Source organism: Corvus kubaryi, unplaced genomic scaffold (assembly GCF_017639235.1).
Source record: "Corvus kubaryi isolate FWS band 111438036 unplaced genomic scaffold, C.kubaryi_AGA036_p1.0 37385, whole genome shotgun sequence".
NCBI classification, from domain to species: Eukaryota; Metazoa; Chordata; class Aves; order Passeriformes; family Corvidae; genus Corvus; species Corvus kubaryi.
Window position 1 is genome coordinate 6,488,116 of NW_024581127.1, and position 20,797 is coordinate 6,508,912.

Genomic DNA, 20,797 nt, shown 5'->3' on the forward strand with positions numbered 1-20,797 from the left:
AAATCAGTTCCTTGGAAGATGTTGATTTACTACAATAAGAGCAGCAATGACAAACCCGTTGTTAAATAGGCGGGAAGGGAGAGACAGCTTCTTGTCCCCAGAGACAGTCACTTCAGGGCAGTGTTGCATTCTACTTAGAGGTTGCAGTTGCCCATCATGTCATTGTTCTGTGAATACACAGAAAACTCTTTCTTGTCTATGTGACACATTCCATGAACACAGTACCGACATTGGCTGAAATTTGTCCTTATCTGGGAGACCAGTCCAAAGCCTGGAATGTAGGTAGGTAGTAGGTCATCAAATCTAGTCCCTCACAAGGGTGTCTATCATTGTCAGTCATCACAGCGAACACATGAATTCTAGTTATGAGTCCCCTAAGACTAAGAAGTTCAAGTTATGTCATAAATTATTCCCCACACATATGGAGGCCCACTCAGGGCTAGTTTCAAGTGCAATTAGGACATAATTACTCCCTTTCTAATCTTTGTTATTCTACCATCAACTGTCAATGGATGGATCCCTTTTTTATTTTCTAAAGCTTTTTTTATCATGTAAGCTGCACTTTTATATCACTTAAGCTGGCCACAGGCAGATTTAATTTTAGGACTGACTTCTTTATTACATATGGCATTTTGACTGAGGCCAACCTACCTTGGCCTTTACTGAAACTTGCTCCCATTGCTTTGATTCATGGCATTATTGCCCCACTACTATCATGTCAGACTTGCCAGGCACTGTTCTAAAAGAATAGAGACACTCAATCCTGAGGATCCTAATACTAGATACCATTTTTCTAGAAGCTAGAAAAGTACTTATTTGGACAATATGTATATCTTGTCTAGGTTGGACTATTTTGTAATTATGGGTGCATTTTCTGCTAACATAAATTGATCTCTTTACCACAATATTTTACCACAAAAAGAAGTCATGTGTTCTTTCAGAAAAATCTTGCTTGAGTAAGTCAACAGCTCTTTTAGTCACAGCACAGAAGAAAGACACACGCACTTCTCCAAATTAGATCCTATTTGCTCTTGTGTGCAAAGACAACATACTTTTAAAAACAGTTTAGCACGTAACTACCAACTTTCCAGAGAAAACCATGTGAAATCTATGGCAAAAGCTATATTGTGATCAACAATCGTAAGTAACAAGATAAAATATAAGTAGGATATATAAGCACCTGTGCATGTTTCTAGATAAAAACTTTCTAATATTCAGAAAGATGGCAAAAAAAGTGGTAAGACTGAAATAAAAAGGTGTCATATCTGTTGTGTATTTTTTGTATCATGTTTAGTCTGTCTGAAGGAAAACCAGCATATTGTTTTTAAGTTAGTTGAGATATTCATGCATGGAATATTTTTAAAATACATCATTCATAAAATATGGCAAGAAGTTTGAAATTATAGTGACCCACTAAGTTTGAAAGAATATATGAATTCAAAGCAGAACAGGTTCCTCCTAACTCTGACAGGGAAAAGATACTGCTTTGATTTTCTTCTTGAGATCTCAGGAAAGGAAGCACATTAAGGGTATGGAAAACAGAGGAGGTTTCAAGGTTACCAAACCCTGGTGTGGAAGCAGAGTAGTGCTGCTGCAGTCACATCCCTGCTGGGTGAACTTGGAGGACTAGACTTCTAAGAGCAAGGAATGAGATCCCACCTTGAACAAAGCAGAGGGAGAGGTCATCATGTCAGGGAGGGCAAAGACAAAACCTGCATGGGCAGGCAATGCTGTCAGTCTCACTCCACCCTGCTGCATGAGCATCACTATTGAAACTTGGGACATGGCATTCAGGATGTGATGTCTTCTACTACAAAGCAAATACTGAGAGGCTCATTCAGAAATGCAGAAGGGCAAGACACAGGTGTATTGCTTTCCAGCCTGCCAGAAATGAGAAGTGCCCCAGAGAATCTTAAAAACTCTCCAGACAAATAGTTTCAGTCAGGTATGCTTGGAATTTGTACTTTCACATTCTCCTTATAAATCTGTTTCCAGTGTCAGGATCATATGCGCTTTAAGGTTCATGTGTTCTACGTGGATCTAGCATGCTGAGAGTGCATAAGAAAAATTATGTACCTCCAGACAGGAAACACTCACAAAAAAGAGTATATGGTGTGTAACCTCTTTGTAGATTTAGAAAAATATTTTCTAAATCAAAATTTGCAGCCTTGAACTTTCCTCCTTTTAACATTTCCTTTTCTCCATTTTATTCATTATTTTCTTAGTGTATGCAGTTCTATTCTGTCTGCAGGGATTTCAGCTGACATTTGTGTTGGGTATAGGAGTCAGGGTGTTTGCAGCAGAGGGGTTCAGGGGTGGCCTCTGTGATGGGAACTCAGGGTTTGTTCTGTGCTGGACATTCAGCCAGCTCCAATCCACCCACCACAGGGCTCAGCTAAACCCCTCAGCCGAGATGGTGGCACCTGTGAGAACACATATTTAAGAAAGAGCAAAAATGCCACAAAGGCACAAGAAAAGGGGGAAGAAAAACAGTAAGAAACAGAAGAGGGAAAACCAAAGTGAGAAAAGGAGGAGGAGACAATGGACATTCATAGTGGTGCAGATATTCATGCTGCAGGCCACAGATGACCCCATGCCAGAACAAGTGTTAATTCCCGAAGAATTGCTGCTGATAGAGACCCCATGGTAGAGCACAGGAAAAGTGAAACCAAAGGATCAATAGGGATGTTATGGACTGACTGCAGCTCCCTATTTCCCACACCCCCTATGACACTTACTATAAGATAGAGGAGTCTGGAGAAGTTGATGCTGGGAAAGTGGAAGGAAAGATATGGTTCTCATGTTTGGTTTTGGCTTATGTTTCTCCCTACACAAATTCATTTTAATTAGCAACAAATTAGTTTTCCGCAGATCAAGTCTGGTTTGCCCACAACAGTATTTGGCAAGTTATCTCCCTGTCTTTGTCTCTTCCCATGAGTTTTCTTACTCATTTTTTTTTCCTATTTTTCTCCTCTCCATTCCTCTAAGACGGGGAGTAAGAAATGTGTGGGAGTCTCTCTCTTAGCCAGATTGGTTAAGACTCCCAGATTGGCCTCTTATTACATTGTTGGATTTTGTATATCATATTAAAATAGTCATTGTCACAAAGACAGAAAAGTGGTGATGTAGCCCAATATTTAAAATACTTAGTGAAACAAAGAGGCAGATTCTACCCTTCCTTATACCTCATGTCGTCATGACTGCAACATTGACCTGGGATCAGATTTGTCAAAAAGACAAGACAGAGTCCTGTGTCACAACTGTGGTTTTTTCATGACTAAAGCATTAGGTAAAATGGTCAGTCTTCGCAGCTTTACCTCCTTGATGCCCAAGGGCTAATGTAACCTCTGTTTCACAGCCAAATTCCCTGTTGTGTTTTAACCCCAGCCAGCAACTAAGTACCATATAGCCGCTCTCTCACTTCCCCTCAACTTTCCCCCATGGAGAGGAAGATTGAAAAGAAAAGATAAACCTCGTAGGTTGAGACAAGAACAATTTAATAATTTAAACAAAATAATAATAACATTTTAATAATAAACATAATAATTTTATCTTTACGTAGATTTGAGTATTTACTGTCATCTTTCACGTACCTAGAAATGCAAAAGTCTAGTTTGAAGACTATATGAAAATTACCTGCTCTATCTTTAAAATTAACTCTTCTGCAAATGTTCCTAGGGTCCTAGCCTTTTCACAGAAAACCAAAGTGAAATAGATCTCTTTTTGGTTCACTTCTGAACATTCTGACTTTACTCTTTATGATAAAAGACCATAATGATAACAGCAAACTGAAGAGTAAGTATCTTCTTTTGTCTTCTGACTCTGTTCTCTTGATTGTTTTGGGTATTTTTTTGAATAATATTTTTGTGACCGTGAATTTGGTGCTCTTTTTCCTCTTTAAGAACAGCCTCTTCTTTGATGAGTAGTCTTATATATTTGAGGTTTCATGGTACCAGGAAACAGCACGTGAATTACAATGAAAAGATGCACAAGCAATGATGCTTCCAGACTCTGTCTGGAATTTATATATTTCTAATTTAGTTATTTAATTTCTGGATGTTTGGACTCTACAGAAATACAAGAAAGGAACATTTATGTGTAAGTTTTCTTGACAAAAGTAGATGGCATTATTCATGTGTTTAAATATAGAAGTCACACTAAAAGGTTATTGTGATCTTATTTGCTTGTATGAAGAGGGGGGAAAAAAAAAAGAAGACAGAATATTTCTTAAATTTGGACATTTGGATTATTTGTCAAAAAATCTTCTTTTTAATGATTGTGCATCAAGTTATGGTAACAGTGTAACTGTGGCGATATTATGATAAGTTCTGGTGTAAGATTGTCAGAAGTTATTCCTGCAGCCAGTAACAATCATGCCCAAGGCATTGACCAATATGGTAAAAGAATGTAGGAGGTATAAAATGTATGAAGTGCATCCTTAGGGGAGAAGACTTGTGAGCTTTTTCAAAGTGATATTTCCAGAAGAGATGATGCTGGTTTTGCAAGAAAATGTTAGGATATCTCAAGAAAATAACTGTTTTGATTTTAGCAATAAAGCATAAATCTGTGACTTTGTGCAATCATTTTAGTGTGACTGGTGAGAAAAGAATCTAGGAAAAATAGCAAGTATCAGTCTGATATGACAGTCAACACAGTATAGCTTTCTGGTTATATTTTGTCTAGGTATAGTTTAGCTATTCATACTAAAATCCTTATTGGAAGGTAATGATGCACATCTGCAACTCGTATGTCAGAAAGGTAGGTGTCTACAAAGTGTGAAGAGATTTGTGATAATGGTCAGATAGTGTTGCTTAAGTGGTGAACTAAATTACGCTGTGGAATTTGGCTGATGTGGTTGCCAGGCTACTCTTCATCATACAGGAAAAAAAAATGGCAGTCAGTGAAAGTCCCAAATGGCTGGAGAAAAGCAAAAGGTCACACCTATTTTTAAAAAGGGTACAAAGGTGGACCCTGGCTGAGCAACCATCCTGCCTTACTTCTACATCTGGTAAGATCCTGAAAGTGATGTCAAAACATGTGAGTGACAGGAAGGTGATTTGAAAGAGCCAACATTGCTGCACCATGGGCACTATGTGCCAGAATAATCTGGTGGCCTTCTAATACGAAGTGACTCCATCTCTGGACAAGGTATGAGATACAGATGTTGTCTATCTGGACTTCTGTAAGTGAATATCAATACAGTCTGGGGGTTGACTTGATTGTGAGCAGCCCTGCAGAGAAGTACTTGGTGATATTGGTGGGTGAAAAATTGAATGTAAGTTGGCAATGTGCTCTTGCAGCCCAGAAAACCAAACATATCCTGGGCTGCACCAAAAAAAGTCGTGGCCAGTAGGCTGAGTGAGGTGATTCTTCCATCTCTCATGAGACCCCACCTGGAGCATTGCAACAAGTTCTGGGGCCCACAAAGAAAGGCATGGACCTGTTAGAGTGGGTCCTGATAAGGTCAATGAAAAGTATCAGGGGGCTGGAGTACCTCTGCTGTGAAGACTCTGAGAGAGTTGGGGTTGTTCAGCCTGGGGGAGAGAAGGCTTCAGGGACACCTTATTGTGGCCTTCCAATATGTAAAGAGGGCTTATGAGAAAGCCAGAGGGAGATTTTATACCAAGGCCTGTAGTGACAGGACAAGGAGCAATGGTTTTATACTGAAAGAGGTTAGGTTTACCCTCTGATGAGGGTAGTAAAACACTGGAACAGGTTACCATGATAAAAGAATTAAAGAACTTATCAATGCATTAAAATCAGGAGTGCTAGGAGTCTGAGCAACCTGATCTAGTGAAAGATATTCCTGCCTACAGCAGAGGGATTGGACTAGACAGATGATCTTTAAAGTTCCCTTTCAACCCATTCTATGATTGCCTGATTTTATAAATCCATGCCTCTTAGGGTATTCAATTGCCAGAAATCTTTCAAAAATTTCAAAAAGTCTGGAACAGTTGTTGTTTTTAGGTTATATGCAACCAGACAGCTCAGTCTTTGAGAAAGAAACTTGTGGGTTCCATGGAGCTATGTTATTTCTGTCCAAAAGGCACCGAAGCAATGATGAACCTTGGAAGCACCAATGTTTTCAGAAGTGATTGCTGTATTTCCATACAAAGACCTAGTGTTTAGGATGAGTTATGGTGTCCAAAATTCTAGTATTTGATGATCCTTCAGCCAGAATTTGGGAGGGAGGGGAATTCAGAGAGCAGGATTCCTCACATTTTTGGCAGTGGCCTTACAGAAACTACTGCAACAGAAAGGTGTATCAGATACAGCAGCAGTAGTAATTTCAGGATGAAGGGTAAGTTCTTGCATTTTTGAATCAAACCAAACTGATAATCTATTATGATAGGTTAATAAAAAGATCAATCATTTTGACCTATCAGGTTTTAGGAATTACTCAGGGTGAAGTCCAGCATCACTGTCAAATTGATATTTGCTCATCTGTCCCTTCTCTACATTCATTTTACTTAAGTATTGGAGTTTTTTTTAATGTACTTTTAACTTCATTTTGTTGTGTGTAACAGTAGGGGTATATGCAATAATTTCAGAAATATTTTTAAAGTAGAAATATTAGTGTTTAAAATAAAATAAAAAAGCTATTAGTTAATACATCATAAATCCACAAACTATTATGTTGTCTCTTCTTCATGTCCATTTAATTTTGCATGCACATAACCAGTGTTTTACTAACAGTACCAAGGGTTCCATATGTAAGTCATTATTCACAGTATGTTTCCTGTTATTTTGCATACCATTATTCTTGGTGAAAATAGTGTTTTGGCCTCAGGAGAAACATTGCAATTGAATGCACAGCAATATGTTTTTGGTATGGGGCCATGGGACTGCAACTTAATTTTTTTTTCTTTCCTTTAAAAAATCTCAGCAATCAAGACAACAGAGCCAGGGCACAAAAATGCAAAGAGGTGGTAAAAAAGGACATATTTTCAATGTTTATTTGCAAATAAAATGTGTTAAGTGAAATGAGAGAAGGAACTGCTCCTTTCTGACCAGCATGGTTACGTTGACATTCTATAAATGTTTCTGGAAATGGGATTACATAGCTTTAATATAAGTATTTATTTTTGGAAATAAGTGGGCTGAGCAAAAATTATTGCTATTAAGTTGATTGAAATGTTGAGGATTAGCACAGCGAATAAAAATTAAAATAGTTTAAACTATATGCTGTATTTTTTGCCAACAGACTATGTCATGTCATTGCAAAGGCGTGATTCATCGTATTCTATTCCAGTTTCCTCATGTAGCAAAATGAATCATAATTATCACTAATGACAATGTTAAATCTAGTAATTTCAGTGACTGCTAATAGAAAGTATCCAACCCACAGAAATCTATACCGCTACCTATTAAAGGTTATATATACTAGGATCATCTAGAATATGATCAAACAAGCAAAGTTTCATATTAAATTGAACTGGAAAAAAATGTGCCATTACGTCTTAAAACAAGAAAATGAAGAAATTAAATTCTTCATCATGCAATATTTCCATTGTAAGAGCTCAAAGTCTATTCTGTGGGACACTGAGTGTCCCAATTCATATAAAATTCGAATCTCCAAGCATTCCCATGCTCAGAACTTAAGCACATCACCATATTGTTACTTACTTTTTGGAAGCCACTCTCTTTTAGACAAGTACCAATTATCTGCAGTGAAATTAGTGGGAGTTATTCACCTGTGTCAGTATTCAGTCTGAATAGAATGCAAATGCTTACCAATCATATACATGCTTAAAATGCCTTTCTGCTAATGTTCCTAAGTATACTAAATAAGGTTTTCATCTCCTTTCATTCCACTAGCAAATGACCAACCATCTTTTGGTAAGGCAGCTTGAGTTTGCTGAGTCATTTAATCATGAGATCCTGCTTCGAATAATAGATAGTAACAGTTACATTGTTATGGATGAGGTCAACTCTTCACTAGAAAATATGCCAAAAGCAGCACTAATTGTAGGTAGATCTCAGGAAACCATTTGACACGAAAAAAGATTGCGTGCAATTGATTAGGAAGCATAAGCTCTATCTCCTATTACCAATCTTCCAAACAATTCCTTTCTTCTGTGGTTTCTTCAGTAAAATACTGTATTTATTTTGTGCTTGATGTGGAAAAGATCGCTGTGTTATGTCCCCCAAAAATCTACATATTGGACTTTAGACCATTTTCAAATTTGCTACAGAGCTTACGACATACTGTTGTATGACACTCTTAATTAAACATATCCATCTCAGAAGTTGCTTCATGTAGTGATTGTAAAGTTTACTGGAGTTTGACAGAAAAGATTGGAAATTGCAATAGAATGATAGAACCATGGAATCATTAAGGTTGAAAAAGACTTCCAAGATCCTTGAGTCCAATTTTTAACCCAGTGCCACTGTGTTCACCTCTAAATCATATTCCCAAGGGCCACATCCACAAACCATTTGAATGCTTCCAGGATGTCATGGTTTAGCACAGTCAAAGAAGGCTCCATCAGCCACGGAAGTGATTCTCTTGCAAAGAGGTGCTTACAGCTTCCTCTATGACCTAACAGAACTAATCAACTGTCTAGTTTGAATGTTGGCAACTTTTTTAAGCCACTTAAGAAGCTTGACACGCCTCTGTGATCCACACTTAAGAACAAACAAACCCTGGGAAAGGCTCTCTGGCTTCTGGCTTTTGGACAAGTAACTGGGGGCCCTGTACGGCCTGGCGGGGCTGGGCCAGGCCCTGCTCGGCCCGGGCCAGCTGGGAGAGAGCCATCCTGGAGCTGTGTGGCCCTGTTCCACCTGCAGCCCTTCAGTGCCAGCCAGCCCCTGCAGCCCTGCTCCGTGCAGGCAGTGTGGTCCAGCTCCCCCACCTCCAGTGTGGCTGAAGATTTATCTGAGGCTGCCCGTCCCGGCAAAGATCATGTCAACAACAGCGAGAGGCAAATTCCAGCTGCAAGGCCCGGGTGAGATTAACCCTTCTAGTGCGGTAAGATTCTCCAGAACAGATGAAGCCTGCAGACATCAATCCTCTCCCAAGCCAGAGGAAGAGGAAAGGTGGAGGCACGTGAAGAAAACACCATAGAGACACCAAAGTCAGTAAAGAAGGAAGAGCTGAAACCCTGAGGGATGAGAAAAAGGAGATGCTTCAAGCCTAGAAGCTGAAATTCTGTTGTAAAGCTATGGTGATGGACTATGATATCAGAGTACCTGTTGTAATTTCATGAAAGCACGGGGGGTGGAGCGTTCAAACTGCAATTGTGAGCAAAAATATCTGTGCTGAAACAAGCAAATGACTGTAATTGTGAGCAAAAGTACCTGTGCTGAAATAAGCAAATGTTGAAGTAGCTGTAATTTGATGAGAAGCTTGAACTGAGAGAGATGAAAAACGATGAGGACCCTTGCTCCCGGGGAGGGAGAAGACCTCTATACAGTAGACGAAGGTGCTCCCAGAGATAGCTGAAGAGAACCTTTCCTTCTGAAAAGCTCAACCTTAAAATGGTACCCCATTAGCTCAAGATTAGACCCTTGAAAACAGTTGTGGGGAAAGCTGTAAGACAAGGGAAGGGACTTCCACATGCATGCAGAGAACCAACCCAGGCGGCTGTCTTGCTGTGACATTGAAGCCATGAGAGAACTGTTTCTTGTGGAGATGTCTCCATGGCATGAGCAAGAGAGACTCCTCTCCCTAAGTGAACTGAAAAAAAGAGTATCATAGAGGTGGTAAACTGACTGGAAATCTCAAGGGTTGTTTTTTTTTATGTTGTCAGTGGGTGAAGGGAGAAAGGTGGGGGGAACAAAAGTGTTCTGAAGTTTTAGCCTGACTTTTTTCCTTTCTTTTAGGCCTGTTAATAAACTTCTCTATATTCTTTTAAGTTTTGTGCCTGCTTTGCTTTCTCCTAATTCTTATCTCACAGAAGGAAAATAAGTAATGGATATTTTGAACCAAACCACTACACAGCAATGGTGATTCTACTCTTCCCTGGGCAGCCTGTTTGAATGCGTGACCAACATTTCAGTGAGGAAGTTTTTCCTAATATTCAATCTAAACCTCTGCTGGTGCGGTTTGATGCCATTTCCTCTCATCCCATCACTTTTTTATGGGGATAAGAAACCAACGACCCACACATCACTACAATCTCCTTTCAGGTAGCTGTAGACAGTGATAAGATCCCACTGGGTCTCCTTCTCTCCAGGCTACCAATCCTGGCTCATTTGGCTGGGGCTAAGGTACAAAAACTGCTTGAACCCTGAAGACCTTCTGAGAGAATTGCGTACTTTTTCATATGTTTCCATAGGAATATGTTGTATCAACAACGTATCCTATATTAGATATACCCAGTATATCTAATTCATGTTTATTTTCAGTGTACATCTCAAGACATTGAAAACTTGCACAGGCAAAACCAGAATTTCAAACTCAAAATCAGTGTCAACAATCTGACCTGCAGCTGTAATCAGGATATATGTCTTTGAGCTCTATACAAAGAGAAGCAAGGGCAGAAGGATATCAACTTTCTTGAGACTTTTTCTTCTAATCACAACTTTTTCACACGCATCCTGCAATAAAATACCCCAAAAAGTTTCCTCAAAGGGCAAAATGGAACTTCTATTAAGAAGGAATTTTGAACAACCAAGGTGTCATAGGTTAGCAAGCGTAGTCCCGGAAGGGACGTCCTTGCTAAGGGGTGCTTACAGTTTCCTCTGGGAACTGACAGAACCTATCAGCTGGCCAGTTTGAATATGGACAATTCTCTAAGCCACTTAAAGTTGTGATCACCTCTGTGATCCACATTTAAGAATAGGCAAACTCCCCCTCCAAGCTCTCTCTCGTTTCCGGCGCTGGCACAGGTGGCTGCAGGCCCCGTGTGGGGCCAGCGGGCCCGGCCAGGCCCTGCCTGGGCCAGGCCGGGCCGGGCCACGGCCATCCTGAAGCCATGGACCTGTTCCAGCCGTGGAACCCCCCCCCCACTGCCTTGCCGTGGGCAGCCGGAGCGGCTCGGCTCTCCCCCCTCTCCACTGCGATAAGAAAAATTCAACATTCCAGCTGCAAAGCTGCAAGGCCGAGGTGAGATTAACCCTTTTATTGCTGTGAAGAGCTGAAAACCTGAGGGAAGAGAGAGAGGAGATGCTTAAAGCTGAAATTCTGTTGTGAAGCTATGATATATCAGAGTATCCTGTTGTAATTTCATGAAGATACGGGGGGTGGAGTGTTCAACTCGTGAGCAAAAGCACCTGCGCTGAGATAGGCAGATGCTGACGCAGCTGTAATTTCATGAGAAGTTTGGACAGGGAGAGATGAACCAGATGAGGACTTTTGCTCCAAACGGGAAAGGAGAAAACCTCAGTCCGTAGAGATGAACCAGATGAGGACTTTTGCTCCGAACGGGAAAGGAGAAAACCTCAGTCCGTAGAGATGCTCCCAGAGATAGTCCTAAAGATGAAGATGATGAAGACCCTTTGCTCCCAGGGAAGGAGAAGGGCCTCTGTTTTTGTTTCTGAACGGCTCAACCTTAAAATTGTACCCCAAAAAACTTCAAGAGTGGACCCTCGAAGGCAGTTGCGGGAAAAGCTGCAAGTCGGGGGAAAGGACTCACACGCAGGCAGAGAGACTCCTCTTCCTAAATGGACTGAACAATATTTGGAAGTGGGCGGCTGTCTCGTTGTGATAATGTTTTCATAGCATGAGCAAGAAGAGACTTCTCTCTCTAAATGGACTGAACAAGGTTATTATGGAAGTGGTAAACAGACTGAACATCTTAAGGGTTGTCTTTTCACATTGTCAGTGGGAGAAGGGAGGAAGGTGGGGGGAGGAGGAGAGTTCTGAAGGTGGTATAATTTTTTTTCTTCTTTTAGGTCTGTTAATAAACTTCTTTATATTCTTTCAAGTTTGGTGCCTGTTTTGCATTTCTCCTAATTCTTATCTCACAGCAGATAAACAGTAATGAGTATTTTGGACCAAACCACTACACAAGGATAAACAAATAAATCAGACTGGATAAAAATGTTGGAGAACTTTCTGCACAGCTAGAGGAAAGCACAGATTATTGGAAAGTAAAAGTGAATGAACTTAGATGTGAAATATACCACACTCATTTAACTTAAACAAAAAATAGGAAATGGTTTGGCAAAGGCTGTAAAACCAAGAAGAAAGTTTTGTTCTGCTTCGTTCTTTTCTTATTTTACTGGTTTTTCATTTCTAGTTAATCCATTTGGTATTAAGTTCTTAAATTATTGCCTTGTACCTTTTTAATATCAAGGAATAAAAGAATGTTAGAGAGTTTTTTCACATCCCATATCATACGCCTGAAGTATTTGTTCAAGAAATATCTAAAAAAGCTTTGAAATAACTAAAATGAATCCCATATGGTTTGTTTAAATATACTAAAAGAGAGCTTTTTTTCCCCAATCTAAGAGAACATCTGTACTTTATAATAGTTTTGTGTGTGTGTGATACCAGGCTGGTTTTCATACAAAATTGTTAGTCCAGCATTATATTGTATATTCTTTAACTGTAGTAGTGCATTTCAAATTATTTTGTTGAAATTAGCCTTAAATTGATGGCTTTCTTTTTGTTCTTTTTATGTTTGTGTTTAATTTTTTCCAATAATTCTTGAAGATCAGTGTGCATTAATAGCTGCAGGGCATAAAGAGACTAGAGGAAATTAGCTGTCACCCACAGCCAGTGATTCTGTGTTCTTATAAACATAAAGGGCTAAATTGTCTTTTATGTTGACCATGCATGCAGATCTTGTCATATTCATTAAAAATTAGACATCATGCATATACAGTGCTATTGTTGATAGAGATGTTTGAATTAATATGCTTTTAAAACAAAGACTAAACTCCTTTTGGTTTTATCCTATTCAACTTTGGATTTTATTATTAAAATATGCAGTTGTATATGAACTTAAATATTCAGCTTTATTTTATTCACATATTTACCATTTCTGCAAATATTTTAGTGCTCTGTGTTCGCAGTATGAATTAGGTAATTTATAAACTGTTAGAGGCTGGTTTTAATAAACTTTCTATTAAATTTATTTACTATGGGTTTATTTCTTACAGTTTGAGTTTTGGCCTTAAATTGACAATCAAATGTCAATTAAGTGCTTACTAGTACAGACATATTAATAAGTTACTGTAATCAGCTGTAATTGCCTTAAGCATCCAAGTAAGTGCTATATGATTATTTTGCTTTGTATCAAATTTAGCACGATTATATCTTTGTCTACACATCACTAGCGGGATGGCACAATGTAATACAGAATTTCCTCCAGCTCTGCTGTCTTCTGTTGATATTGTCACTTTACTTTGTGTCATTCCTCCCCTAGTGTTTTCTTTGCCCAGCAGCTGATTACTTTGCTGGTAGTTGGTCCTTTAGAAACATCTTGTCCAAATTATCGTCCTCGTTGTCTTGTGTCAGTCTAGAAAACATCTTTTACACCTCAAGGCATTAAAACATGCTTTCATTGATCAAACATTCTTATCATAGCACAAGAAACCTGTATTAGCTGGATTAAGAAAAGAAAAAAAAGGAAATACCTCACACAGTCCTCAGTACTGACCTCTTTGTTCCACCGTCCATCTTTCACAGTGAGATTTGACTACAGATCTTACTTAAATCTAGGTGAAGCTTTAGTTTTTATAACTATAGAACAATTGCCAGGTCTCATAAATGATTAAGGCACTCTGTTTCATACAGATCTCTGCAATATTCTTGATTATTTCCTGCCTTGAGTTTTTGTCAGTCAACACTCAAGCAACACAGACATGCATTTATAGAAATATTTTGGGACAACAGAGTGGTTTGGGGATTATGTAGCAATGCATATACTCACACCATTATGCTTATTGTACACTTCTTTTCTAAATTACATGAGGCATCTGCTTGCTCTTAACACTTTAACAGATTATAGAATAATATTTAATTAAAAATTGTAACAATTTGTGCAAATTATACCATAAAAATGTATATATATATATTTACATAAGTGACTAACACATCTACAAAGCACAGGTGGTCTGTTGCTCAACTAGCCCTTTTAGCTTCTAGATTCTCAGTAGGGTTTAATCAATGTTCATCATCCCTACAAGTAATACTTGAAGCAGCTGTTGACTTTTACTCAGTAGCATGGAGGTCACCAGATAACCTAAGGAACTCCCCACCTGACATCCATACTCTTTTCTAGAGGCAGAAGTTGACTGACTGACTGTCTTCATCAAAGCCAAGTTACAGAACCTTATTTGGCTCTATCAGTTGCCTTTGCAAAAGCTATTGTACAGGAATTAGATACATTTACATACATTTACATCAGAATGGGATATCTTAACCTGAAATACTTAACATAACAATAAACCAAACCCCCTATTTTTCATTCTATAAAGTAATTTTCAACTAAATAGTAGCTCCCCATGCAGTTAAGGACTGACTTATTTCATAGCTCATACCCGGCAGAAAGGCAGCCTGACTATTACATTTTTCGCCTTCTGAGGGTAGCATCCTGTCTGACTGTTCATTACTGGCTGGCTCTGCCTCCTTTTCACGCACTTAACATTGTCTTCTAAATCTACAGAAAGGTATGGTTCAGGTTTTTTAGTGTTGTTTATGTCAGGAGTTGGAAGAAATTTGGGTACTAATATTATTTTACTGTATAAAAAGCTACCTAACCCTTGACCTAAATCCCATACTTCGTAGGGGAAAGGTGAGTGGGTAGGTAAAAATATTCCTTCAGGTCTGCAAGTAACAAATACTAGTAGCATAACAGAGTTCTAACAACGACAAAGTCATTAAAGTACTGACAATATTTTTGTGTGATTCAGACTGAGTTCCTAGTGTCTTTTCATGACTAACCTTTGAGACATACAAGTTCTATCATTATAAATGACCCATTTGCATCAAAGAATCAATACACAATATGAGGTATTGATGCAAATAAGGCACCATTTCAGTATTTACATCTGTTTTGTAATGAGTTTTTGAGTTTAGGATCATTTTGATATATTAATAACTTTTAATTGTTAAAATGGAAAGGGCAACATCATTCTAATTAAATTAATACCTAATGAATGGTATTAATCAATAAATCAATTTATGTTTGGCAGTTCAGAGAAGAGTATTAGAAAAAATTTTGATAAGGTAACCAACCTGTAAAAAAAAAGACACCAACTTTTAATTAATAGATTATTGTGAAGAAATAAGTCTTAAATCATAGAATGGTTTGGGTTGGAAGGCACTTTTTAGATCATCTAGCTCCAAAACTCCTTCCATAGGCAAGGATGTCACCCATTAGCTAACTTTGCTCAGGGCCCCAGCCAGCTTAGACTTTAGCACTTCCAAGAATTGGACGATTTCAAAATATGTCAAAAAATTATTTTCTGAGGAATCTTTTAGAAAATATGAAAACAGTGATGTAAACAAACACAAAGTATGAGTACAACTATGTGTATGATTAGAAAATTACAGTTTTAGTAAGACATGTTCTGTTGCAGTATTGGAAGGTATTTTCACTGGGAACTGAAGACATTTTAAATCTGCAGTGAGTCTAAGGTATTCAAAATAGTGAAAAGCAACCGGCCCTGTACTGTGTGAAACTGCTGTAATTAAGCTCTGGCATACCTCGAACCTAGGTAGGAGTATTGTCAACAAAAGTACTAAGATGCAAATTCTCTAAATATGGAATCCATTCAATATCCACTGGTGGTAAACAAATACTAAGAATTTCTCTTTTTTTTTTTCAGAAAAAATGTGTCCCAAATTAATACTTTTCTTTGTGTCTGGGAAAGTTGGAATTAGCAAACAGGTAAAAACCAAAGGTCTGCTTCTGAGAGATCCTCTCTACCACTGAATCTTTACTCATATAGGGCTTGGCCACTCAGGGACATGATCATGACAGGAACAGAAATAAATATCCACTAATATTTTAAAACTGCAGAAGTCAGCTTTTTTTTCCAAAAATATTTGGTGAGGCATTCGTTATCTGAAGTCTTTGACCAGCTGATGGATTGCTCTCAACTCCCAGGTATTTATTTGTAAAACATGTTCTGGAAATTCTTATGATCCTAGTTTATAAATAGTTCTAACTGATATTTTACACTGCCAAAAATAAAATCATAGAAAAGTGAAAAAAGTCTCAAGGTAATAATCATGAGATATATTATCTCTCATGATATAATCATGGGAGTGTGAGGAACTCTGTTATTGCTAATATTTAGTAGGTCCTCTCTAAGGTTTCAAATTTGTCATATCTATTAAAACGGGACCTTATTTTTACCTCTTGTTTTCTCTCTGAGTCATAAAGACTCACTCATCATAAACATCTACTATTTTGGCTACACAGTACTTTGATTTTTCATCTGTAAAAACATGACAGCATTGAACTGCTTGGATATCAGTCAAACAGTTCTAATGTTTCTGATGCTAAAAATTATAGGAAATTTTCTATTGTAACATCTTTTTTTTATTTACCACATAGACATTTTATTTGATAGAATGGCACTATCAAATCATGGTTTTAGATATTATTGTCTCTAGAAAAATCTTCCAAAATTTCAAAAATTTACAAACTTCTGAAAAATTAGTATGCATGGTGTCACAGGTGAAAAAATATTGAATGCTAACGGGTGGCAGGCAGTTGGACATATGGGAACAGGGAGGAGGAAGATAATGCCCCAAAACAAACTTTGGCACTTTTACTGAAGCTTGTCATTCATTAGCTGCAATTGGTAGGCGGTGACTGCAAACTTTGAAAACAGTTCACCTTGCAAGATGAAGCAAAAACAGCATGTCCTAAATCCTCCAATCAATAAAGAGACAGGAGACAGATCTATCTGTTAGAAGACTGATCATGCATTGCACTTCTACATGTAGACTATTTAGCCTAGAAAACCCATGGCTTAGGGGTCAAAAAACGGGTGCAGAAAAGGGAGAACTGGTTGCAGCAAACAGGAAGGGAGACTGGAACATGCAGGTGGAATCTCTTGCAGGAGAAAAACTCATGGAGTTGAGTAAGATCCTGGATTTCAGAGAGACGCATGGAGATGGACATCATGGGACACCAAAAGGTCTTTAGTGGTGACATCTAAGATTGGAATGGTGAGAAGCTTCAGAGCACAAACTGATGCAATCAGCACCTATCTCTCTGTGGGGATGGGAAGTCAAGACCTTGGGAATATAATTGAGACAGAGTGCATTATCAAGCATGTAAGACTAACAAATCGTATAACAGCTCTAATCAATTTAGTTCTTAAATAAACCCCAGTAACTCCAGCAAGAAAGGAAATGTTCACCTACGGCAATAGTAACTGAATGCTGTCATGAGTTTGTTGTTGGCCCTGTTTCTCTCACAAAGATGCTATGGAAAAGAAGAAACGGCTTCAAGTTGCTATGCAATATTAGTCAAGTTAATTGAACCGAGTATCATGGTTTAGCATAGTTTGGGTTTTAGTTAAAGAAGGCTCCATCAGCCACGTGATTCTCTTGCAAAGAGGTGCTTACAGCTTCCTCTATGACCTAACAGAGCCAATCAACTGTCTAGTTTGAATATTGGCAACTTTTTTAAGCCACTTAAGAAGCTTGACACGCCTCTGTGATCCACACTTAAGAACAAACAAACCCTGGGAAAGCTCTGTGCAGGCAGCCCCGCAGCGCGGCTCGGCCAGGCTGGCCCTCACCTCCAGTGTGGCTGAAATTCATCTGAGGCTGCCCGGCCTGGCAAAGATCATGTCAACAACAGCGAGAGGCAAATTCCAGCTGCAAGGCCCAGGTGAGATTAACCCTTCTAGTGTGGTAAGATTCTCCAGAACAGATGAAGCCTGCAGACATCAATCCTCTCCCGAGTCAGAGGAAGAGGAAAGGTGGAGGCACATGAAGAAAACACCGTAGAGACACCAAAGTCAGTAAAGAAGGAAGAGCTGAAACCCTGAGGGAGGAGAAAGAGGAGATGCTTCAAGCCTAGAAGCTGAAATTCTGTTGTAAAGCTATGGTGATGGACTATGATACATCAGAGTACCCACTAATTTCATGAAAGCATGGGGGATGGAGCAAGTTCAAACTGTACTTGTGAGCAAAAGTATCTGTGCTGAAGTAAGCAAATGTTGAAGTAGCTATGATTTTATGAGAAGTTTGAACTGAGAGAGATGAAAGTGATGAAGACCCTTGCTCCCACAGAAGAAGAAGACCTTTGTTCCTAGAGATGAAGATGCTCCCAGAGATAGCTGAAGAGAACCTTTCCTTCTGAAAAGCTCAACCTTAAAATGGTACCCCATTAGCTCAAGATTGGACCCTCGAAAACAGTTGTGGGGAAAGCTGTAAGACAAGGGAAGGGACTTTCACATGTGAGCAGAGAATCATCCTGGGCAGCTGTCTTGCTGTGATATTGAGGCCATAAGAGAACTGTTTCTTGTGGAGATGTCTCCATGGCATGAGCAAGAGAGACTCCTCTCCCTAAGTGAACTGAAAAAAAGAGTATCATAGAGGTGGTAAACTGACTGGAAATCTCAAGGGTTGTCTTTTTATGTTGTCAGTCAGTGAAGGGAGAAAGGTGGGGGGAAGAGAAGTGTTCTGAAGCTGTGGTCTGACCTTTTTCTTTCTTTTAGGTCCGTTAATAAACTTCTCTATATTCTTTTAAGTTTTGTGCCTGCTTTGCTTTCTCCTAATTCTTATCTCACAGAAGGAAAATAAGTAAGTAATGGATATTTTGAACCAAACCACTACACCAAGTTTTCAGGTTATCTAAAGTTACGTATTCTTCATTTTGAGAAGGAAAAGCCTTAGTATATAATCTACAGTACTGATTAACTGGTGGGCCTGTGTACCATATTTATAAAGTGCAATACAATAGCGAAGAGCCTCAAAAATCAGGTTCTGAGGTCTCAGACTGGCCTTCTAAAATTACTGTGTATTTCTGGCTTTAATTTCTTTTGTCCAAATTTTCAGATAATTTGGTATATCTATTTTTGACCAAAGTAGATGAAGCCACCCTATAGTGAAATTCCTTAATAGTAAAACAGCTCATGACTTCTGATCACAGGAAACACATTGGCTAATATTTTGAATTATGTATATACAACATTAGTGAGTGGCCACAGAAAAATCTCTATGGAAGTCAGCCTTTGTGTCCACAGAACAGAACGTGGGCAGTGCACATTCAGTAAGTTCTACTGTCGACCAATAGTAGTGAGAATACAAATGTTGACAAGGCTCACTGCCAAGGATTGTCTTGGACACAGATAAAATGAGGCCACTGAGGGAGGTTTAAGTACATGATCCTATCATTCAGGTCTGCATGTTATCGCATGTATGCACAAGTTACAGAACTTTTCTAAATTTTGAGTATTCTTCAACCTGAGCAACATTCTTTTAACATAAGCCATGACTTTCACGTAAATTTTGTTTGAAAAGATTTTCAGTTTCAAAGTTGCATGATAGACACTTCACTGCACATTTCTGAAAGCAGCATTCATCCTTTTGTTAACACTCAGAATTTACCAATTTACATTAAAGGAGCTTAAAATGACAGCCCTATATGTAGTTTAGAAGTTTATCTCTTTCCTAAGAATACGGGGTACCTCAGTTGTTCTTGCTTTTCTTCTCATAGGTCTTCAAGTCTTTTCCATAGTGGATAAATATACTAGTCTTGCTGCATCTGTGCCATCTGAGAAAGGTTATAATTTATTGAGTATTTATGACTTCACTGTACCTTACCACACATTGTTTTGCCAGCTCCATTGTTTTTGTAATAGCTTCCTCATCTATCTAAATCAAAATTTTCTAGATTAACTAATTAATTTAGAAGATTTTACCAGCTGAATTGTGACAGAAATGTATGAAGAAAATGTGTGAGCATCTATGTAGATGGTTTTGTCTGACAATAATCCAAAGCAGCACCTTTTCCAATGACACAGCAGCAGCAGCAGGACTGTGTTGTGCCTGGAGACTTGGACTACAAACTAAACTAGATTTAGACATCCTTAGACCGTGGCTATGTAGGCCATTAAAATAATTTGTCTTTAGCGAGAAAGCTGGAATCTGAAGAGCAGCTGAGTGACCACTGCATTTGCCTCTCTCTCCTACATCTGGTCAGTGTCTTTCAAGGATGTAAGCAGTGCTTTATATGGTTGTGTCTGCAGACCTAACATGGACAGATCCCATCTTCAGGCACAGCAGCAGGCAACAAGCCTCAGGAACAAGGCATGCATTACAGACAATCTGCACCATATAGTCCTCTGAGGCTCATGAGCAGAAAGAATCTTGGTGACCAGAGGTATTGCAATTCTTGAGGTTCCAAAACTTAAGCAGCTGCCTAAATTAGCTTTTGTTTATTCTGAAATCCATATGTCACCTACTGAGTACACACGTCCTGTCCTGAGTATCAGATCCCACTGAGCTATACTGAGCTATACTTTTGAGAGGAAACCATGATAGAAACTCAAAATCATGAGATTATATGTGAGGAATGTTGTATCAAAACTCTGCCTTTTGGCGGGTCTGTTGACCTTGTTCTTTAAAAAGAATTTTATCAATACTCAGTATTTGTAGTCCTTGGAATTTTAAACTAAATCTTAAAAAATTGGACAAAAATTAACCTTAAATGTTGAAAAAATATGCACACAGCCAAGTGCTAGGGAAAAGTTATCATCCCAACTCATATGACTGCCATAGCTAATCCTTCTCAGGTGGTTCTGTCTGAGGTCCTTTCTTGCCTTCCATTTGCTGTATCCAAGCACAGGAAGAGATCTGGATATGTGAAAGTGCAGCAAAATATTAATTAGGTCGAGGCAGAATAATAAGCTCTGATCCATTCAATTCAGGTCA